This window comes from Helianthus annuus, chromosome 11 (assembly GCF_002127325.2).
Source record: "Helianthus annuus cultivar XRQ/B chromosome 11, HanXRQr2.0-SUNRISE, whole genome shotgun sequence".
NCBI classification, from domain to species: domain Eukaryota; kingdom Viridiplantae; phylum Streptophyta; class Magnoliopsida; order Asterales; family Asteraceae; genus Helianthus; species Helianthus annuus.
The window spans coordinates 128240735-128266027 of NC_035443.2; the positions used below are offsets into that span (position 1 = coordinate 128240735).

At 41.5% G+C, this 25293-nt stretch overlaps 2 long non-coding RNA genes across 2 annotated transcripts; both read right to left on the reverse strand.

Moving 5' to 3' along the window:
• Positions 1 to 11102: 11102 nt before the first annotated feature.
• On the reverse strand, positions 11103 to 11477 carry LOC110892126. Its single transcript, XR_002565849.2, has 2 exons — positions 11372 to 11477; positions 11103 to 11278 (listed from the first exon to the last, which is right to left on the reverse strand). It is a non-coding gene; the product is annotated as an uncharacterized LOC110892126 (long non-coding RNA).
• A 5200-nt stretch (positions 11478 to 16677) lies between these two features.
• On the reverse strand, positions 16678 to 17052 carry LOC110892127. The gene is made up of 2 exons (XR_002565850.2): positions 16947 to 17052; positions 16678 to 16853 (listed from the first exon to the last, which is right to left on the reverse strand). It is a non-coding gene; the product is annotated as an uncharacterized LOC110892127 (long non-coding RNA).
• Positions 17053 to 25293: the final 8241 nt, after the last annotated feature.

A 25293-nucleotide genomic window follows, 5' to 3' on the forward strand; every position in this document is an offset into this window, starting at 1 on the left:
CAAAAGCATTGAGATAAAGAACGATTTGAATGAAAGGTTGTTAGCTACATAGAAGGAAGCTGTGTTGGAAGCTAACTATCCTGAAGAAAAGCTAGGAGTAACTGAAGAATAGTTATCCTATGGCAAGGACGGAATCCTGAGGTTAAATGGAAGAATATGGGTTCCTGTTTATGGAGGACTTCGGGATGTCATCCTTCAGGAAGCCCACAGTTCCAAGTATTCCGTTCATCCTGGAGCTGATAAGATGTACCAGGATTTGAAGGCAAACTATTGGTGGATAGGCTTGAAGAAGTCTATAGTTGCCTATGTAGCTAAATGTTTGACGTGTGCGCAAGTCAAAGCTGAACATCAGAAGCCGTCAGGTTTGCTACAACAGCCTGAAATTCCCACCTGGAAATGGGAAATGGTGACAATGGATTTCATCACCAAGTTGCCAAAGACAAAGAAAGGAAATGATACTACATGGGTGATAGTAGATAGACTGACTAAGTCAGCACATTTCCTACCCATTAAGGAAACTTATAGTTCTGACATGTTGGCCTAATTGTATGTTGATAAGATTGTATCTCTGCATGGAGTACCAGTGGCTATTATCTCTGACAGAGATACCAGATACACGTCACAATTTTGGAAAAGTTTCCAACAGTCTTTGGGCACGCGCTTAAATTTCAGTACGGCTTACCACCCTCAGACGGATGGGCAGAGTGAGCGTACCATTCAAACTCTGGAAGACATGCTACGTGCATGTGTAATTGACTTAGGTGGTAGTTGGGATAAGCATCTGCCATTGGTGGAGTTCTCCTACAATAATAGCTACCATACCAGCATTCAGGCTGCTCCTTTTGAAGCCTTATATGGTAGGAAATGCAGAACGCCTATTTGTTGGGCAGAAGTAGGAGAAGCTCATTTATCAGGCCCCTCCTTAGTCTTTGAAACGATGGACAAGATTGTCCAGATTCGTGACCGCCTGAAAGCTGCCAGGGATAGGCAGAAAAGCTATGCTGATAAAAGGCAAAAACCTCTCAATCTTGAGGTTGGTGATAAAGTCCTGCTTAAAGTGTCACCCTGGAAAGGGGTGATGCGATTTGGCAAGAAAGGTAAGTTAAGCCCGAGATATATAGAACCATTCGAGATCATCGAATGTGTAGGAACAGTGGCTTATAAGTTAAACTTACCTGAAGAGCTCAATGGTATTCACAATGTGTGACAACTGTGTTCTATATTCGTGGTTCAATATAAAACAATGTTGGTTATTAATAAAACAATGTGCTTTAGTGTTATTATATGTGTTTTTGTGTTATTATGTGTGTATTTGTGATTGGTGATTTTGCAATTCGATTAGATTCCAATTTCAAGCTTTAAATCGCTTTCTGGAAAGTTATACGCAAACTGGTGCGTAAACTAAGTCAGTATAACGCGACAAACATTCCGGAATAGTGACATAGGCTTAACATACCTTAAATAACCTCCAAATAACTTAGAAATAAGTTTTGGATGGTTTGGTGTGTTAAAATCAACTTTGTTAGATCGCAGGGACTATTTGTGTCAAACTGCGAAACTATACCGATATGTGTAGTAACGAACACTCCGGAACTTGATCATAAGTTAAACGTATCCTAAATAACCTTTACATAGCTTAGAAATAGGCTTTGAGGGGTTCGGTATGCTAAAATAAACTTTATTGATCAATAGGGACTAAAACTGTCAAAAAGTGCACAAGTTTGCATTTTCGCGCATATCTTACGTTCTGAATATATCCGGACATCCAAAAATCTATGTAAGCATTAAAATATTTTATTTTAGTGTTTGGCATGATAAAATTCCATTCGTCGTTTAATTTGGATCTTTTTGCGTTCGTTACGACTTCCGTCGTAATTAAGCGAATAACGCAACCGTACGACCAAACGAACCGAAATCCGAGATATTTTTGAGCATGTTTGGAGTTCCTTATACTTCAACTTCATTTTAGAGCCTTGAAATGGGGTTAACAGGGCTTAAACGTGTCAAAAATGGGCCGAAATGCATGTTTCACAAGTTCAGGGACTAAACTGCAATTTCTGCATAGTTAGCCCTGGCGGGCCGCGTAAGTTATTGTGCATGCTTACGCGGGCCGTGTGAGACACCCAGTATCAGAAAACTATTTTCTGAAACAGCAGCGGTATTCAGTGAATTTGGACATGCTTTTAATCATTCTATGGGCCAATTTTGGTGGTTTTTCAATGCCCATTGTATTCTAATACCATGGGCCCAAGTGGAGGTTCTAGATCGAAGCTCGTTTCCCGATAAACGATCCTAACGGTTCTAGAAATCCTATAAATACCCCCCACCCCTTCACTTGCAAAACCCACATTTGATTTTCTGAGATATCTCTAAGTTGAAGTGCTAATCACTTCATACCTGAGATTACTTGGAGAATCAAAGCTTGCGGGGACCATTTGTAAGTATTCTTTCGTTCTTTTCATTCGTTTCTAACATTAAAGTCAAACTGCGTTTGACTTTCTGCTTTGACCAGTTTATGGTCAATGCGAGGTTCGTTTGAACTTCATAACGTGAGCGTAATCACGATGGTTATAGTCCCTAGTGACTATACCTACTGATTACCACGTTATCTAGGCTCAGTGACGAGTCGTAGTTTCGGCCAAAATACGTTTTCTCGCATATTTTGTAACCAAACTACTCTAGGATGTCAAAACCATTTGTTTTGATATCAAAACCTGTTTTCTAACTTAACTAAACATGTTCTAGCATGTTTAGCTCGTCACTTTTTAGTTTAGTGCTTGTGTAGAGTCGTAAGTCAAGCGGACTAAACACCCGCTTAGACTTTCGAACACGACCTGTTTGGTCGATCAATAGGATCCGATCAAACATGTTTAGTGACCATAGTAGCGTAGGGAATAGCCTTCCGAGGTTATACCTTATGGTCACTTAGGGTTGATTGGTCACATGATAAGTAGTCTATATGCCTTTGGTAAATTACCAAAATGCCCTTTTCATACATAATTTGTGACAACTCGACTTTTCGACTTACACTATCGCATTTAATGCATGTTGACTTTGACTGTTTAGTAGTTGACTTGTTTGAATTGCAACCATACATGCTATGTTTTAATGAAACGTGATACGATTGTGCACTTATGTGATTTATTGTTGTTGTATATATATAACACGGATTGATATAAAAAACTTAGACTTATTCACCATCAAACCAGCTCGACGAATCAGAGTTGTGATTCGCCAATAATGACTCGACGAAACACAAGTGTGTTTCGCCAAACCCAATCTCGACGAAACAGATTAGATTCGCCGAGCCCAAATTCCCCAAAGCCCAGTTAGGGCCCAACTCGTTACACGGGGTATTTACCCAGTATTATGTTTTCATTCGAAACACTTTAGCAAGATAGAACCCTAGAACTCTCTGTGTGACGGCAGCAACTATTCTCACCATCACCTTTCTGTCTCGAATCCTTGTTCATCCCGAATCGGTTAGTGTCAAACCTACTGTGTATATGCTTACTAATTGAGGCCTCTGTGTGTGTGTGTGTTAGATTATGGTTAGTTAACTAATTGAATCCAGAATCATGGGGTTGTGTTATATGTGATGTTGTTCTAGATTTGTTGGTGATTTGTGACTAGTCGATGTTTTGCCTCGAATCGTTTAGGCTGAACTTGATACGATTGAATGATATTTTTATGCCACGGTTTGTTAGGCTGATGATCGCATACCACGATCATCACCGGATTAAAGGTTAAACGAATATGTGTTATCACGTTGTGAGTATCAAAGATTTCTGTGTTAAATGAATGCCACTTGATGGTGAATGATGATCTTATGATTTGCTGTTTGATGATTGATGATGATGAAACGGCTGTAGACGATTAGGGTTTCTATAATCGATTGCATGATTTCTGTAACTGACATGTTGACGTAACTGATGCCTTGACGAAATAGAATGTTTGATGAATTTAAATTCTTGACGAAATGGAACTCTTGACGAAACAAGAATGTGTTTCGCCAAGAGTAATCGACGAAACAGGATTGAGTTTCGCCAAGGGTAGTTGACGAAACAGAACTGTGTTTTGTCAACGGGTTGAACGACGAAACAGAATGTGATTCGCCGACCTGTGTTTCGCCAACTTGAACAATTTGCACAGTAACCTAACTTAACACTGTTAGAAGTTAACTTGATAGATTAACTGCTGTTAAGTGGTATGCATGACTTGTATGATATTGAAGACATGACTAGTACTTCTGTGATTATACCCATACGCGAACAACTTGGATATAAACTGATTATGTATACGTGCTTACCTTAGGACGTGATTGATTTACTTCGAGCACATACTTAGCATACCGAGCAAACCCAAGGTGAGTTCACACAGCCAAGGCATGGGGTTCCCGGGTGGGAATGGGATTTGATGAATTATTATGTATACTCAGATGGTAGAACCTAACGATAAGATACGACTAGACTAGTAACACTTGTTGAACTGATCTTCACACACCTGCCAAGGGTTGGCCGCGATATTAAGACTGACTTCGCACACCTGCCTTAGGAAGGCCGCGAACTAAATTTACTAATCTTCGCACACCTGCCTGGGAGGCCGCGATACAAATAAACCTAGTCTAGAATACTTGGGAAAAATATCCCCTAACATCTTCGCATACCTGCCTGGGAGGCCGCGATGGAAACTAATACGATACAGGACATAACGAACAAACATACTACTACTCACCCTATACTATTTCTGAACTATTAACTGTGAACTCGCTCAACTAGTTGTTGACTCTCTGCTGCATGCCTTGCAGGACCTTAGGTACTTATGGAGCTTGTACTAGGAAGGAGCAGGTCGTTGTGGAGCACAGATCATGAATACTATGTTTAACGTTTCGAATATTTGAACTTATGATTTACTTTGGGTTTACATACTTATGCTTCCGCTACTTAACTATGTTTGGTTTGAACATCAATTGTATTGAATTGGGTTTTACGAACTTCTTTGATTATTATATACTATGTTCAATATGATTGATGGCTTGATCCTGGTCAGGTCACGCCTCCAAGCGGTGGTACTCCGCGTGTGGATTTTGGGGGTGTGACAGATTGGTATCAGAGCCATTGGTTATAGAGAACTTGGTTTTAATATGGGAAAACGTATTTATTAAAACCAGACTATAACCAGAACAGTGCTCTCAACGATCCACAACGACGCTTCGCTCCACGTGCAAGACTCAACATCCTAGGTAATAAGGTTTATGTTTATTACCTGCTTGCTAGAACTATATAGAACTTTGCTCGTAGTATGCTTAGATTACATTGCCTATTATACGTCACTACATGAGAATACCTATGTGCTTACACTCTTCTGTCATCGTACTACTCGCGAACCTTTCTCACTTACTCTACTTTTACTATGAAGATCATGTCTGGACGTGTGAACATGACTCAAGCCCAGTTGACGGCACTTATCAATGAACGTGTAGCTGCGGAACTTGCAGCTGCACCAGCAGGTAGTATACCCTGCGGATGGGATACACACTAGGATCTTTGAATCCTACATTCCTAAATCAACCTTTGTATTTAACATTGTCCTATTCTATGCACAATAGGTCAAAACGCTCCGCAACCTGTCTGCACTTTCAAGAACTTCATGGACTGTCGTCCAAGCACTTTTAGTAGCACCGAGGGGGCAGTGGGACTCCTCCATTGGTTTGAAAAGCTCGAGTCGGTATTTGAGATGTGTGAATGCCCTGAGGCTCGCAGGGTCAAGTACGCCACTGGCACGTTGGAAGGGATTGCGCTAACTTGGTGGAACGCGCAAGTTCAGATCCTAGGGTTGGCAGCTGCTAACGCCACACCCTGGGAAGATTTCAAAGAACTGATCAAAGAGAATACTGCACGCGAGACGACATCCACAAGTTGGAGGATGAGTTATACAACTTGAAAATGACGGGGTCGGAGATCGAAGCTTATACGAAACGGTCAAACGAACTGGCCATCTTGTGTCCAACGATGGTGGACCCTCCAGTTAAGCGCATTGAGTTGTATCTCAAGGGGCTTGCGCCAGAGATTCAGAGCCACGTGACGTCGGCTAACCTCAACAACATCCAAGACATTCAGCGTCTTGCTCATCGACTCACCGATCAGGCAGTGGAACAGAACAAGCTGCCAAAACGCAACAGTGCTACCACTACTGCCGTCACTACTTCTACTACTCCCAGTGACAACAAGAGAAAATGGGAGGGGGATTCCAGCAAGGGATCAGTTTCCGTTCAGTCTCAAGCACAGCAGCGCAAGACAAATGACTACCAGAGTCTGAATCAACAATCATCAGGCAGTCAGGGACAGGGTGGATATCGGGGGGTTCACCCATGGTGTAGTAGGTGCAACAAACACCACAGTGGAAGATGTCGCAGGGAACGTTGTCAAAGATGCCTCAAGATGGGTTATGAGGCTAAGGATTGTAGAAGCTCACGGCCAGCAAATCAGAACCAGCAACTCCCACCACCAGCTCCACAGAACCAGCAGCAGGAGCCACAGCGTGGAAACCGGGGATGTTTCCAGTGTGGGGCTGAAGGTCACTTCAAACGTGATTGCCCTCAATTGAACCAGAACCAGAATCGCAACAACAACAATAACCAGGGCAACGGGAACAACAACAACGGGGGAAACAACAACAACAATGGCAACGAAGCTCGGGGTCGTGCTTTTGTGCTGGGTCGGGGCGACACAATGAATGACCCCAATGTGGTTATGGGTAAGTTTCTTCTCGACGATATTTATGTTACTGTCTTATTTGATTCGGGTGCTGATACAAGTTATATGTCCTTGAAAATGAGTAAATTGTTAAAACGTACACCAACACCCCTAAACACCAAACATGTCGTAGAATTAGCGGATGGTAAAAGTGTAGAAGCCGCACATGTAATCAAGGGTTGTAGCATCGTTTTAGCTGGTCAGACCTTCTCGATTGATCTTATACCAATAGTTTTGGGTAGTTTTGACGTCGTCATCGGTATGGATTGGTTATCCCAACATCACGCAGAAATTTTATGCAAGGAAAAGATCATTCGTATTCCTCGCTCTAGTCAAGAACCTCTTGAAGTTCAAGGCGACAAGAGTGGTGCTGTGGTTGGCATCATCTCTTTCTTAAAGGCGCAGAAATGTTTACGAAAGGGGCACACTGCAATTCTGGCACTTGTCACTGACGCATCAGCAAAGGAAAAGAAGCTGGAGGATATTCCAGTTGTACGTGACTTTCCTCAGGTGTTTCCTGAAGATTTACCCGGTTTACCGCCTCACCGCCAAGTCGAATTCCAGATTGAGTTCGCTCCTAGAGCAGCACCAATAGCCCGCGCACCATATCGTTTAGCTCCAACCGAACTGGAAGAACTGTCGAAGCAGTTACAAGAGCTCTTGGAAAAGGGCTTTATTCGTCCAAGCTCATCGCCTTGGGGAGCTCCAGTACTTTTCGTGAAAAAGAAGGATGGCACTTTCAGGATGTGCATCGACTACCGTGAACTGAACAAGGTGACGGTGAAGAACCGTTATCCTCTTCCGCGTATAGACGACTTATTCGACCAGTTGCAGGGGTCGAGTTACTACTCCAAGATAGACTTGAGGTCGGGGTATCATCAGCTGAGAGTCCGGGATGAGGACGTCTCAAAAACCGCATTCAGAACTCGCTACGGTCACTACGAGTTCCTTGTCATGCCATTTGGGTTAACGAACGCGCCTGCTGTATTTATGGATCTGATGAACAGGGTGTGCAAGCCGTACTTAGACAAGTTTGTGATTGTCTTCATCGATGACATTCTGATTTACTCCAAGAGTCAAGAGGAGCACGAGCAGCATCTACGACTTATTTTGGAACTTCTACGAAAGGAACAGCTGTAGGCCACGTAGTAAACAAGGATGGGATCCATGTCGATCCATCCAAGGTAGATTCGATCAGGAACTGGCCTGCACCACGTACACCAACGGAAATACGCCAATTCTTGGGTTTGGCGGGTTATTACAGACGATTCGTCAAAGACTTTTCGAAGATCGCACAGGCGCTTACACTACTGACACAGAAGGGTGTCACCTACCGTTGGGGAGGTCCCCAGGAAACCGCTTTTCAGTACCTAAAGGATAGGCTTTGCAGCGCACCTATTCTCTCACTGCCAGAGGGCACGGATGATTTTGTGGTTTATTGTGACGCATCGATACAGGGGCTTGGTTGTGTATTGATGCAACGGGATAAAGTTATTGCCTACGCTTCTCGTCAACTCAAGTTCACGAACGGAACTACACGACGCACGATTTAGAGCTGGGAGCTGTTGTTTTCGCGCTTAAGATATGGCGACACTACCTGTACGGTACCAGGTGCACGATCTACACCGATCACAGGAGTCTCGAGCATATCCTTAAGCAAAAGGATTTGAACATGCGTCAACGAAGATGGGTTGAACTTCTGAACGATTACGAATGCGCCATCAAGTATCATCCAGGAAAAGCCAATGTTGTGGCTGACACTCTCAGTCGGAAAGACACCCTACCTAGGCGCGTACGAGCTCTGCAGCTCACTATTCAGTCCAGTCTTCCTGCACAGATACGAACTGCTCAGATCGAAGCATTGAAACCCGACAACGTCAAAGCTGAAGCCTTACGCGGCTCAAGGCAACGAATGGAACAAAAGGAAGACGGTGCCTACTATGTAACGGGGCGTATTTGGGTCCCACTCTATGGCGGTTTACGAGAGCTTGTGATGGATGAAGCACACAAGTCCCGCTACTCAGTACATCCAGGGTCGGATAAAATGTACCACGATCTCAGAACAACATACTGGTGGCCTAGCATGAAAGCCCACATCGCTACTTACGTCAGCAAGTGTTTGACTTGTGCAAAAGTCAAAGTGGAGTATCAGAAACCAGCGGGTCTACTGCAGCAACCCAAGATACCGCAATGGAAATGGGAAGAAATTTCCATGGATTTCGTTACAGGCCTACCCAGATCCCAGCATGGGAATGACACTATATGGGTGATTGTGGATCGACTCACCAAGTCTGCACACTTCCTGGCTATAAAGGAAACGGATAAGTTCTCCACTCTCGCAGACGTTTATCTTAAAGAAGTTGTTTCGAGGCACGGGGTGCCCACCTCCATCATTTCGGATCGGGATGCACGATTCACGTCAGAGCTATGGCAAGCGATGCACAAATCTTTCGGCTCACGGTTAGACATGAGCACAGCGTATCACCCTCAGACGGATGGGCAGTCTGAGCGAACGATCCAAACTCTTGAAGACATGCTTCGGGCATGTGTTATTGATTTCGGCAACGGCTGGGAAAAGCATCTCCCTTTGGTGGAGTTCTCATACAATAACAGTTATCACACCAGCATACAAGCCGCTCCATTTGAGGCACTGTACGGGCGTAAATGCCGGTCACCTCTCTGTTGGGCAGAGGTGGGGGATAATCAGATCATGGGTCCAGAGATTGTAGTGGACGCCACGGAAAAGATTGCACAGATACGACAACGCATGGCGGTGGCACGCGACCGTCAGAAAGCCTACGCGGATAAGCGTAGGAAGCCATTGGAATTTCAGGTCGGGGGCCGGGTTTTACTTAAAGTTTCACCCTGGAAGGGTGTGGTACGTTTTGGCAAACGGGGCAAACTAAATCCGCGGTACGTCGGACCATTTGAAATCTTTGAGAAAATAGGCAAAGTGGCCTACAAGCTAAACCTACCAGCTGAAATCGGGGCAGTTCACAATGTATTTCACGTGTCGAATCTGAAGAAGTGCCTGTCAGATGAGACCCTCATAGTTCCTTTTAAGGAACTCACTATCGACGAGCGGTTGCGGTTCGTCGAGGAGCCAGTTGAAATCACGGACCGGGATATTAAGGTCCTCAAAAACAAGAGAATCCCTCTTGTTCGAGTTCGTTGGAACTCCCGTCGTGGCCCAGAGTACACCTGGGAACGCGAAGACCAGATGACAGAAAAGTATCCCCAGTTATTCGAAACCAATGCAACCACTACTGAGGCTGAAGCTACTACCACGGAATTTCGGGACGAAATTCCCGGTCAACGGGGGGAGGATGTGACACCCCAGGAAAACCAGTGAAAGATACAACTTACCTAGCTTCCTCAGTAAATGCATGCTAAATTTCGGGACGAAATTTCTTTCAAGTTGGGGATAATGTGACAACTCGACTTTTCGACTTACACTATCGCATTTAATGCATGTTGACTTTGACTGTTTAGTAGTTGACTTGTTTGAATTGCAACCATACATGCTATGTTTTAATGAAACGTGATACGATTGTGCACTTATGTGATTTATTGTTGTTGTATATATATAACACGGATTGATATAAAACACTTAGACTTATTCACCATCAAACCAGCTCGACGAATCAGAGTTGTGATTCGCCAATAATGACTCGACGAAACACAAGTGTGTTTCGCCAAACCCAATCTCGACGAAACAGATTAGATTCGCCGAGCCAATAATGACTCGACGAATCAGAGTTGTGATTCGCCAATAATGACTCGACGAATCAGAGTTGTGATTCGTGCCTTCGTGTAATCATCGCCTTGTGCCCGAGAAATGGTTTTCAGTTTCGTGCACATTTCTAAAGCTTCCCCAAGACCACATCATTGTCTTTCGTTTAATAATTTCCCTCCCAAGGAGACCCCTTCCTTTTTCTTTTGACATCGATACTCATACATATTAGTAGTGTGTACCTGGGGTTAATTTGCCTATTTGCACCTTTGCCCGCCTTAGCGTTCATCCTATTCTGTATTCACGGATCATCCTCTTCAAGCTCTTAAGCTTACCTTGCACATAACACACTATTAGTTTCCTTCAAATACATAATCTAATACTTACTTACACATTTTCATTCCATTTCTACCTTTAGATCTTGATCGAGTCATGGATTGTACGGGTTCCTTATCACAAGAGCACACAGGTTTGAGTTCAAGTACTTATACTCTCGTACTTAATTCTCTCAAACCGGGCTCTGATACCAACTTGTTACGCCCTAATTCGTATTTGACAAAGAGTCGCAGCGGAAATTTAAGCCATAAAATTTCTTTCATTATAAATACCTTAACTTATTTAAAATTTCATTTTAACACAACTTTTTCACATGAAGTCATCAACCGACTCATTTACAATTAAATACATGACATGGGTTTTCTAAATTTCAACACCAACGTTCCCGTACAATCTGTCTTGTGACTCGGTCCTTGATCTCTATCCCTTGAAGATCCTTCGTATCTCGTACTACCTGCGCTCACCACATAAAATTCATAAACATCAGTACGCATCGTAAACATGTAAAATTCATTTACGTTTATTTTTCGTTCCGTTAACTCTTTACATTCCGGCTTTCCATCTGATCATACGACCCGCGGTGAGACTTCTTTGCTATTCCTGCGTTACACTTCATTCACCATGGCACGCCATTAGTAACATGACCATTAAAATATGTTAGAGCCATATATATAAGCATATATACAAGATCCTTTCTTTCATGCACAACAAATCCTACTTCATGGATAAGTACCTACACACGTATGTTCGTACTCATTTCATACCTACATACATACATGCATACATACTTATGTACATACATACTTACTTACATACATACATACATACAAGCTTTATTCCTTTGTGTACATCCAATCCCATTTACTACATATGTACATACTTTCATATATGTATAGTCATACATCTATTTAAATACACCCGAAAACATACATGCAAACATAAACACATCTACACGTACATTCTTACATACTTACATATAGTTATATAATGCATATAACGTATTTAGATAGCCTTCACACAAGTTTAGAGATGAAGAATGCGAAAAATATGAAAGAACCAGCAATTGGCGCAAGAAGGAACCAATCTGGCGCAACCTTGTGCCAGTTCTGGCGCAATACAGATGACATCAGTCAGGGGCGCAACCTTGTGCCAGGGGGGCGCAACCTTGCGCCTGGTTCAGACCTGCAACTTTCAGCATGACGAATTTTTACAGTTTTGGTCATAACTTTCTCATTTCTTGTCCGTTTTACCCGATTCTTTTTCCTACGTGATCGTAATTTAATCCTCTATCATATGGACTTGAAATCCCACGTCCGGTTTAAGGAAATTCTTAACTTACGTGCGTTCGACATATTATCATTTTCTAACTATTTGACCCGTTCGTGCATTTATCAACATAATCAGTTTATTTGACCTCAATCTCATAAGAACTTTAATAATTTCATTGGCACCTATCATAAAAGATTAAATTCTCGGACGTTTTGCATCCTCTTAACCCATTTTCGCTCAAAAGCTTATTTTTGACCCGTTATGGGTATTTGCGCATTAAGTGGACTATGACATACCAAACCCTATACTTCGCTTTCATACTTGTCCAAGACATTACTCTAACCGAATAGCTCGTTTCCAAACGACTTCTAAGGTCGTTTGCCCGATATACCTATCAAGGGCATTTTAGTCAACTATGCTCTATCCTTAATAACAAAGGAATTCCTTACATAAGTAACCAATTCCACCAATTCCACTACTTAGCTACAATTTCTTAATCACACCTACCTTGCTCGGATCAAAACTAAAATCCGTTTAATACTTCATTGACATCATACAATTCATTCCTATTCGACCTCAATTATCACATATAATTAAATTGCATATAACATTACATAAACAACTAAGAAGTGATTACGGAATCACTTACCTTATGCATTCGTGCTCGTATCCGTTTTCTTGCCTTTTCTTGACCCGTTATCCTTTCATGCTTGAGTCCGTCACGACGTGATCCCTATACTTTCATTTCATCGAAACCACGCTCTTATTAGCATACTCATTTGTACATGTAACGATCATATCATTCGCATAATTCATACTTAACTTTCCTTAGTCATTTCTAACAAGTATCAAAACATCTAATCAACTTCATATCCTTTCCAACACACGTAATTCATCGGGTAATCAAAATTAACACATATTAACATAACATGTATCAAACGACTTCCTATAATCCTGCTTTTACAATAACGAGTCAAATCATGTTTCTTGTGCTTATTGGCTTCCAAAAGTCAACTATTAATCATAGGTAACTATCGACTTATCAACATATGCCCGTAACATCATAATCGACTATACGGACGACATTGTATACATTTAATCATACACTTACATAACTCTTGCATTCTCGTATAGTATGCACTCCATAACACTTTTTATATAAAAGGCCAATTTCATAATTTTCTACATGCAACACAAGACTTCATGATTCATTTAAATTTATAATATTACCCATTCAAGCATTTAATCGAACACTTGGCGTGCATATAACATTGTAAGCACATTGTACAAGCAATTTAAGCATATAGTACAAGTGTTTTATGCATACTCTTCCTAGTTCACAACATAGATTATCAATTTCAACTAGAATCATATAACTTTTCATACCATTATCAAACCATTACTCCTTACAACAACATCACGCATCAACCTCACACAAGCATTGAACATGTATAGTCTTCCATATCATCATCTCTATACTACAAGTGGGTTTATAAAATTTTCTTTCAATTAAACTAAAATCAAGCATGATTTCTACTCTAGGGAGTAACCCTAACATCCAAATTAGACATATCATATCACAGATTCATGATTGGGTTGAAACCCTTTTTCTACAATTCACCAAATCAAGAAATTCGACTTACCACTTCGCTTGGTATGCTTAGATGATCGAAAATTGAAGACATGCAGCCGATTAACATCGAATTCTCTTGCTAATTGATGAGTTTTACCAAGAACAAGGGTAAACCCTTGTTTCTCCTGCCCTTGATCGATCCCAGAACACGCACAGAGTGTGTGTTTGGGGTTTAGGCACTACTAACCGTTAATTCATTACAATCTTTCACATCACCCCCTTCAAACTTGTTAAGTGGTTGATTTAAACACTTCCCACTTATTCAAGTTTAGCCCCTCTAGTTTGTGACACCATCACAAATGCCATCCATTTCATTCAATACTTATTTTACCAAGTATTTTAACTAGGTTAACTGGCCTAGTTATTTTATTTCGTGTTACATCATGTGAAAACATAGGGTAAATGTATGTTTTCAAATTTTGGGGCGTTACAAGTCTACCCTCCTTAAAGAAGGTTTCGTCCCCGAAACCTTTCTTATTCTCAGTAGACCAGAACTACACTCACTTTCTCGATTACCCATTCACGATGCTTAGTATATCATGATTGCATTCGAGATCTTTACATAAGTCTTATTCTTGAATAAATATAATCGTACGCATTGCCCTTATCTTCTTAAATTAGTAATTTACTCTCATAATCACACAAGGGTCTGGGTCTGATCCAGAGCTCTTATTAGTGTCTTTTACTTTATAATGCTAGCTCCTAACACATATCATCACTAGCGTTTCATTCATTGAATCTATTCTAATTGTATACAATTATTATTCATACAAACCTAAGTCTACGGCTTGTTTCTAATTTCCTATTTAAGCATATTACATTCATACATTTACTAATCGAAATAAATCGATTTATTTCATTCTACTCATACATCATATATGTACTTACATACCCATATACTTATACATCTACATACGTACACACATTTCCTATATTTTTCACATACATGCATACGCTCATACATATCATCATGCATACATACGTACACATCTTCATATTCATTCACATGATGCTTGTGCTCTTATATAAATACTTGCGTACCTACATAAACCGATATCTATACATATACATTTATACATACATAACTAGTACTTGTTCCCACACTATAAACTTACATACTTTCACGCATACCTACTTGCATAAGTTCTACGTACATATACGGTTACATATAAACATACTTACATGCTTATCTACTTATGTACATCCCTATATGCTCAATAGAAACTTTACGAATCATCGGAATGCGTTACGGATCATTTGGAAATGCAAAATTAAGCAAAACGGAGAAGTGGGCTAGACAGCCCGTCGGCGACGGGGTGGGTACCCGTCGGCGACGGCCTCTTAAAATGCCCGTCGTCCAATTTAACCCGTAACCAGTCGGTTAGGCCGTCGGCCTCTTTCACACTTTTGGGAGCCCGTCGGCGACGGGGTGGGAACCCGTCGGCGACGGCCTCTAGAAAAGCCCCTTATCTGCAGATCCGTTTCGTCGTCCGAACGCACTAAAACGCGCGTATCTTTTGAACCGTTTACCCGTTTAACCTCCCGTTTCTTCCTACACGCTTGTAAATTCACATTCTATCATATGAACTTAAAATCCCACATTCGCCTTAAGGAAAAATCTTAACTTACACACTATCGGCTTCAAACATATCATTCGTACCTTTTCTTCCTTACATGTGCTCTAACAAAAACTTAAAGTTTTACCTACCTTCGGCAACAAGATTTTAAAGTTAGTCATCTCAGTTGTCGAATCATAATCACTTCATTTTAGTTCCATCCACATATGAGCTTTCTTCTTTCTTACACATTCGACTACCCAAGTAATTGGGTTTGGCATAAACACTCTCAAAGAGAGTTAAGCATACACATTCGACTACCCAAATAATTGGGTTTCGGCATAAACACTCTCAAGGAGAGTTTAGCATACACATTCCACTACCCAAATAATTGGGTTTGGCATAAACACTCTCAACGAGAGTTAAGCATACATATTCCACTACCCAAATAATTGGGTTTGGCATAAACACTCTCAACGAGAGTTAAGCATACACATTTTCCACTACCCAAATAATTGGGTTTTTCACATTTAATCATAACTTCTTCTTTCAATCCGTATAACGGATTAAGCTTCTAGCATTCATTAGAGCATTCAAAATCACCCGTTCAAAACGGATGGTAGCTTATTCTTATTCGACTTGTTCGCTAGAACCGGTCGACTCGCATAACTTTTCATAACCTTCGTTAGCATAACCAAATCCGCAATGGATTTGCTATTTCGCATTCGCTACAACATAGCGCCCACCTGCTACCCAGTTCTACCGGACATACCTGCAATAATTGCCACGGTCTCACGAACGTCATATGCTTCTTGCGTACTGGCCAGGTGCGCAATTCACACACTAGTTTCGTGCCTTCGTGTAATCATCGCCTTGTGCCCGAGAAATGGTTTTCAGTTTCGTGCACATTTCTAAAGCTTCCCCAAGACCACATCATTGTCTTTCGTTTAATAATTTCCCTCCCAAGGAGACCCCTTCCTTTTTCTTTTGACATCGATACTCATACATATTAGTAGTGTGTACCTGGGGTTAATTTGCCTATTTGCACCTTTGCCCGCCTTAGCGTTCATCCTATTCTGTATTCACGGATCATCCTCTTCAAGCTCTTAAGCTTACCTTGCACATAACACACTATTAGTTTCCTTCAAATACATAATCTAATACTTACTTACACATTTTCATTCCATTTCTACCTTTAGATCTTGATCGAGTCATGGATTGTACGGGTTCCTTATCACAAGAGCACACAGGTTTGAGTTCAAGTACTTATACTCTCGTACTTAATTCTCTCAAACCGGGCTCTGATACCAACTTGTTACGCCCTAATTCGTATTTGACAAAGAGTCGCAGCGGAAATTTAAGCCATAAAATTTCTTTCATTATAAATACCTTAACTTATTTAAAATTTCATTTTAACACAACTTTTTCACATGAAGTCATCAACCGACTCATTTACAATTAAATACATGACATGGGTTTTCTAAATTTCAACACCAACGTTCCCGTACAATCTGTCTTGTGACTCGGTCCTTGATCTCTATCCCTTGAAGATCCTTCGTATCTCGTACTACCTGCGCTCACCACATAAAATTCATAAACATCAGTACGCATCGTAAACATGTAAAATTCATTTACGTTTATTTTTCGTTCCGTTAACTCTTTACATTCCGGCTTTCCATCTGATCATACGACCCGCGGTGAGACTTCTTTGCTATTCCTGCGTTACACTTCATTCACCATGGCACGCCATTAGTAACATGACCATTAAAATATGTTAGAGCCATATATATAAGCATATATACAAGATCCTTTCTTTCATGCACAACAAATCCTACTTCATGGATAAGTACCTACACACGTATGTTCGTACTCATTTCATACCTACATACATACATGCATACATACTTATGTACATACATACTTACTTACATACATACATACATACAAGCTTTATTCCTTTGTGTACATCCAATCCCATTTACTACATATGTACATACTTTCATATATGTATAGTCATACATCTATTTAAATACACCCGAAAACATACATGCAAACATAAACACATCTACACGTACATTCTTACATACTTACATATAGTTATATAATGCATATAACGTATTTAGATAGCCTTCACACAAGTTTAGAGATGAAGAATGCGAAAAATATGAAAGAACCAGCAATTGGCGCAAGAAGGAACCAATCTGGCGCAACCTTGTGCCAGTTCTGGCGCAATACAGATGACATCAGTCAGGGGCGCAACCTTGTGCCAGGGGGGCGCAACCTTGCGCCTGGTTCAGACCTGCAACTTTCAGCATGACGAATTTTTACAGTTTTGGTCATAACTTTCTCATTTCTTGTCCGTTTTACCCGATTCTTTTTCCTACGTGATCGTAATTTAATCCTCTATCATATGGACTTGAAATCCCACGTCCGGTTTAAGGAAATTCTTAACTTACGTGCGTTCGACATATTATCATTTTCTAACTATTTGACCCGTTCGTGCATTTATCAACATAATCAGTTTATTTGACCTCAATCTCATAAGAACTTTAATAATTTCATTGGCACCTATCATAAAAGATTAAATTCTCGGACGTTTTGCATCCTCTTAACCCATTTTCGCTCAAAAGCTTATTTTTGACCCGTTATGGGTATTTGCGCATTAAGTGGACTATGACATACCAAACCCTATACTTCGCTTTCATACTTGTCCAAGACATTACTCTAACCGAATAGCTCGTTTCCAAACGACTTCTAAGGTCGTTTGCCCGATATACCTATCAAGGGCATTTTAGTCAACTATGCTCTATCCTTAATAACAAAGGAATTCCTTACATAAGTAACCAATTCCACCAATTCCACTACTTAGCTACAATTTCTTAATCACACCTACCTTGCTCGGATCAAAACTAAAATCCGTTTAATACTTCATTGACATCATACAATTCATTCCTATTCGACCTCAATTATCACATATAATTAAATTGCATATAACATTACATAAACAACTAAGAAGTGATTACGGAATCACTTACCTTATGCATTCGTGCTCGTATCCGTTTTCTTGCCTTTTCTTGACCCGTTATCCTTTCATGCTTGAGTCCGTCACGACGTGATCCCTATACTTTCATTTCATCGAAACCACGCTCTTATTAGCATACTCATTTGTACATGTAACGATCATATCATTCACATAATTCATACTTAACTTTCCTTAGTCATTTCTAACAAGTATCAAAACATCTAATCAACTTCATATCCTTTCCAACACACGTAATTCATCGGGTAATCAAAATTAACACATATTAACATAACATGTATCAAACGACTTCCTATAATCCTGCTTTTACAATAACGAGTCAAATCATGTTTCTTGTGCTTATTGGCTTCCAAAAGTCAACTATTAATCATAGGTAACTATCGACTTATCAACATATGCCCGTAACATCATAATCGACTATACGGACGACATTGTATACATTTAATCATACACTTACATAACTCTTGCATTCTCGTATAGTATGCACTCCATAACACTTTTTATATAAAAGGCCAATTTCATAATTTTCTACATGCAACACAAGACTTCATGATTCATTTAAATTTATAATATTACCCATTCAAGCATTTAATCGAACACTTGGCGTGCATATAACATTGTAAGCACATTGTACAAGCAATTTAAGCATATAGTACAAGTGTTTTATGCATACTCTTCCTAGTTCACAACATAGATTATCAATTTCAACTAGAATCATATAACTTTTCATACCATTATCAAACCATTACTCCTTACAACAACATCACGCATCAACCTCACACAAGCATTGAACATGTATAGTCTTCCATATCATCATCTCTATACTACAAGTGGGTTTATAAAATTTTCTTTCAATTAAACTAAAATCAAGCATGATTTCTACTCTAGGGAGTAACCCTAACATCCAAATTAGACATATCATATCACAGATTCATGATTGGGTTGAAACCCTTTTTCTACAATTCACCAAATCAAGAAATTCGACTTACCACTTCGCTTGGTATGCTTAGATGATCGAAAATTGAAGACATGCAGCCGATTAACATCGAATTCTCTTGCTAATTGATGAGTTTTACCAAGAACAAGGGTAAACCCTTGTTTCTCCTGCCCTTGATCGATCCCAGAACACGCACAGAGTGTGTGTTTGGGGTTTAGGCACTACTAACCCTTAATTCATTACAATCTTTCACATCACCCCCTTCAAACTTGTTAAGTGGTTGATTTAAACACTTCCCACTTATTCAAGTTTAGCCCCTCTAGTTTGTGACACCATCACAAATGCCATCCATTTCATTCAATACTTATTTTACCAAGTATTTTAACTAGGTTAACTGGCCTAGTTATTTTATTTCGTGTTACATCATGTGAAAACATAGGGTAAATGTATGTTTTCAAATTTTGGGGCGTTACAACTTATTCACCATCAAACCAGCTCGACGAATCAGAGTTGTGATTCGCCAATAATTACTCGACGAAACACAAGTGTGTTTCGCCAAACCCAATCTCGACGAAACAGATTAGATTCGCCGAGCCCAAATTCCCCAAAGCCCAGTTAGGGCCCAACTCGTTACACGGGGTATTTACCCAGTATTCTGTTTTCATTCGAAACACTTTAGCAAGATAGAACCCTAGAACTCTCTGTGTGACGGCAGCAACTATTCTCACCATCACCTTTCTGTCTCGAATCCTTGTTCATCCCGAATCGGTTAGTGTCAAACCTACTGTGTATATACTTACTAATTGAGGCCTCTGTGTGTGTGTGTTAGATTATGGTTAGTTAACTAATTGAATCCAGAATCATGGGGTTGTGTTATATGTGATGTTGTTCTAGATTTGTTGGTGATTTGTGACTAGTCGATGTTTTGCCTCGAATCGTTTAGGCTGAACTTGATACGATTGAATGATATTTTTATGCCACGGTTTGTTAGGCTGATGATCGCATACCACGATCATCACCGGATTAAAGGTTAAACGAATACGTGTTATCACGTTGTGAGTATCAAAGATTTCTGTGTTAAATGAATGCCACTTGATGGTGAATGATGATCTTATGATTTGCTGTTTGATGATTGATGATGATGATGAAACGGCTGTAGACGATTAGGGTTTCTATAATCGATTGCATGATTTCTGTAACTGACATGTTGACGTAACTGATGCCTTGACGAAATAGAATGTTTGATGAATTTAAATTCTTGACGAAATGGAACTCTTGACGAAACAAGAATGTGTTTCGCCAAGAGTAATCGACGAAATAGGATTGAGTTTCGCCAAGGGTAGTTGACGAAACAGAACTGTGTTTTGTCAACGGGTTGAACGACGAAACAGAATGTGATTCGCCGACCTGTGTTTCGCCAACTTGAACAATTTGCACAGTAACCTAACTTAACACTGTTAGAAGTTAACTTGATAGATTAACTGCTGTTAAGTGGTATGCATGACTTGTATGATATTGAAGACATGACTAGTACTTCTGTGATTATACCCATACGCGAACAACTTGGATATAAACTGATTATGTATACGTGCTTACCTTAGGACGTGATTGATTTACTTCAAGCACATACTTAGCATACCGAGCAAACCCAAGGTGAGTTCACACAGCCAAGGCATGGGGTTCCCGGGTGGGAATGGGATTTGATGAATTATTATGTATACTCAGATGGTAGAACCTAACGATAAGATACGACTAGACTAGTAACACTTGTTGAACTGATCTTCACACACCTGCCAAGGGTTGGCCGCGATATTAAGACTGACTTCGCACACCTGCCTTAGGAAGGCCGCGAACTAAATTTACTAATCTTCGCACACCTGCCTGGGAGGCCGCGATACAAATAAACCTAGTCTAGAATACTTGGGAAAAATATCCCCTAACATCTTCGCATACCTGCCTGGGAGGCCGCGATGGAAACTAATACGATACAGGACATAACGAACAAACATACTACTACTCACCCTATACTATTTCTGAACTATTAACTGTGAACTCGCTCAACTAGTTGTTGACTCTCTGCTGCATGCCTTGCAGGACCTTAGGTACTTATGGAGCTTGTACTAGGAAGGAGCAGGTCGTTGTGGAGCACAGATCATGAATACTATGTTTAACGTTTCGAATATTTGAACTTATGATTTACTTTGGGTTTACATACTTATGCTTCCGCTACTTAACTATGTTTGGTTTGAACATCAATTGTATTGAATTGGGTTTTACGAACTTCTTTGATTATTATATACTATGTTCAATATGATTGATGGCTTGATCCTGGTCAGGTCACGCCTCCAAGCGGTGGTACTCCGCGTGTGGATTTTGGGGGTGTGACAGATTGGTATCAGAGCCATTGGTTATAGAGAACTTGGTTTTAATATGGGAAAACGTATTTATTAAAACCAAACTATAACCAGAACAGTGCTCTCAACGATCCACAACGACGCTTCGCTCCACGTGCAAGACTCAACATCCTAGGTAATAAGGTTTATGTTTATTACCTGCTTGCTAGAACTATATAGAACTTTGCTCGTAGTATGCTTAGATTACATTGCCTATTATACGTCACTACATGAGAATACCTATGTGCTTACACTCTTCTGTCATCGTACTACTCGCGAACCTTTCTCACTTACTCTACTTTTACTATGAAGATCATGTCTGGACGTGTGAACATGACTCAAGCCCAGTTGACGGCACTTATCAATGAACGTGTAGCTGCGGAACTTGCAGCTGCACCAGCAGGTAGTATACCCTGCGGATGGGATACACACTAGGATCTTTGAATCCTACATTCCTAAATCAACCTTTGTATTTAACATTGTCCTATTCTATGCACAATAGGTCAAAACGCTCCGCAACCTGTCTGCACTTTCAAGAACTTCATGGACTGTCGTCCAAGCACTTTTAGTAGCACCGAGGGGGCAGTGGGACTCCTCCATTGGTTTGAAAAGCTCGAGTCGGTATTTGAGATGTGTGAATGCCCTGAGGCTCGCAGGGTCAAGTACGCCACTGGCACGTTGGAAGGGATTGCGCTAACTTGGTGGAACGCGCAAGTTCAGATCCTAGGGTTGGCAGCTGCTAACGCCACACCCTGGGAAGATTTCAAAGAACTGATCAAAGAGAATACTGCACGCGAGACGACATCCACAAGTTGGAGGATGAGTTATACAACTTGAAAATGACGGGGTCGGAGATCGAAGCTTATACGAAACGGTCAAACGAACTGGCCATCTTGTGTCCACCGATGGTGGACCCTCCAGTTAAGCGCATTGAGTTGTATCTCAAGGGGCTTGCGCCAGAGATTCAGAGCCACGTGACGTCGGCTAACCTCAACAACATCCAAGACATTCAGCGTCTTGCTCATCGACTCACCGATCAGGCAGTGGAACAGAACAAGCTGCCAAAACGCAACAGTGCTACCACTACTGCCGTCACTACTTCTACTACTCCCAGTGACAACAAGAGAAAATGGGAGGGGGATTCCAGCAAGGGATCAGTTTCCGTTCAGTCTCAAGCACAGCAGCGCAAGACAAATGACTACCAGAGTCTGAATCAACAATCATCAGGCAGTCAGGGACAGGGTGGATATCGGGGGGTTCACCCATGGTGTAGTAGGTGCAACAAACACCACAGTGGAAGATGTCGCAGGGAACGTTGTCAAAGATGCCTCAAGATGGGTTATGAGGCTAAGGATTGTAGAAGCTCACGGCCAGCAAATCAGAACCAGCAACTCCCACCACCAGCTCCACAGAACCAGCAGCAGCAGCCACAGCGTGGAAACCGGGGATGTTTCCAGTGTGGGGCTGAAGGTCACTTCAAACGTGATTGCCCTCAATTGAACCAGAACCAGAATCGCAACAACAACAATAACCAGGGCAACGGGAACAACAACAACGGGGGAAACAACAACAACAATGGCAACGAAGCTCGGGGTCGTGCTTTTGTGCTGGGTCGGGGCGACACAATGAATGACCCCAATGTGGTTATGGGTAAGTTTCTTCTCGACGATATTTATGTTACTGTCTTATTTGATTCGGGTGCTGATACAAGTTATATGTCCTTGAAAATGAGTAAATTGTTAAAACGTACACCAACACCCCTAAACACCAAACATGTCGTAGAATTAGCGGATGGTAAAAGTGTAGAAGCCGCACATGTAATCAAGGGTTGTAGCATCATTTTAGCTGGTCAGACCTTCTCGATTGATCTTATACCAATAGTTTTGGGTAGTTTTGACGTCGTCATCGGTATGGATTGGTTATCCCAACATCACGCAGAAATTTTATGCAAGGAAAAGATCATTCGTATTCCTCGCTCTAGTCAAGAACCTCTTGAAGTTCAAGGCGACAAGAGTGGTGTTGTGGTTGGCATCATCTCTTTCTTAAAGGCGCAGAAATGTTTACGAAAGGGGCACACTGCAATTCTGGCACTTGTCACTGACGCATCAGCAAAGGAAAAGAAGCTGGAGGATATTCCAGTTGTACGTGACTTTCCTCAGGTGTTTCCTGAAGATTTACCCGGTTTAACGCCTCACCGCCAAGTCGAATTCCAGATTGAGTTCGCTCCTGGAGCAGCACCAATAGCCCGCGCACCATATCGTTTAGCTCCAACCGAACTGGAAGAACTGTCGAAGCAGTTACAAGAGCTCTTGGAAAAGGGCTTTATTCGTCCAAGCTCATCGCCTTGGGGAGCTCCAGTACTTTTCGTGAAAAAGAAGGATGGCACTTTCAGGATGTGCATCGACTACCGTGAACTGAACAAGGTGACGGTGAAGAACCGTTATCCTCTTCCGCGTATAGACGACTTATTCGACCAGTTGCAGGGGTCGAGTTACTACTCCAAGATAGACTTGAGGTCGGGGTATCATCAGCTGAGAGTCCGGGATGAGGACGTCCAAAAAACCGCATTCAGAACTCGCTACGGTCACTACGAGTTCCTTGTCATGCCATTTGGGTTAACGAACGCGCCTGCTGTATTTATGGATCTGATGAACAGGGTGTGCAAGCCGTACTTAGACAAGTTTGTGATTGTCTTCATCGATGACATTCTGATTTACTCCAAGAGTCAAGAGGAGCACGAGCAGCATCTACGACTTATTTTGGAACTTCTACGAAAGGAACAGCTGTAGGCCACGTAGTAAACAAGGATGGGATCCATGTCGATCCATCCAAGGTAGATTCGATCAGGAACTGGCCTGCACCACGTACACCAACGGAAATACGCCAATTCTTGGGTTTGGCGGGTTATTACAGACGATTCGTCAAAGACTTTTCGAAGATCGCACAGCCGCTTACACTACTGACACAGAAGGGTGTCACCTACCGTTGGGGAGGTCCCCAGGAAACCGCTTTTCAGTACCTAAAGGATAGGCTTTGCAGCGCACCTATTCTCTCACTGCCAGAGGGCACGGATGATTTTGTGGTTTATTGTGACGCATCGATACAGGGGCTTGGTTGTGTATTGATGCAACGGGATAAAGTTATTGCCTACGCTTCTCGTCAACTCAAGTTCACAAACGGAACTACACGACGCACGATTTAGAGCTGGGAGCTGTTGTTTTCGCGCTTAAGATATGGCGACACTACCTGTACGGTACCAGGTGCACGATCTACACCGATCACAGGAGTCTCGAGCATATCCTTAAGCAAAAGGATTTGAACATGCGTCAACGAAGATGGGTTGAACTTCTGAACGATTACGAATGCGCCATCAAGTATCATCCAGGAAAAGCCAATGTTGTGGCTGACACTCTCAGTCGGAAAGACACCCTACCTAGGCGCGTACGAGCTCTGCAGCTCACTATTCAGTCCAGTCTTCCTGCACAGATACGAACTGCTCAGATCGAAGCATTGAAACCCGACAACGTCAAAGCTGAAGCCTTACGCGGCTCAAGGCAACGAATGGAACAAAAGGAAGACGGTGCCTACTATGTAACGGGGCGTATTTGGGTCCCACTCTATGGCGGTTTACGAGAGCTTGT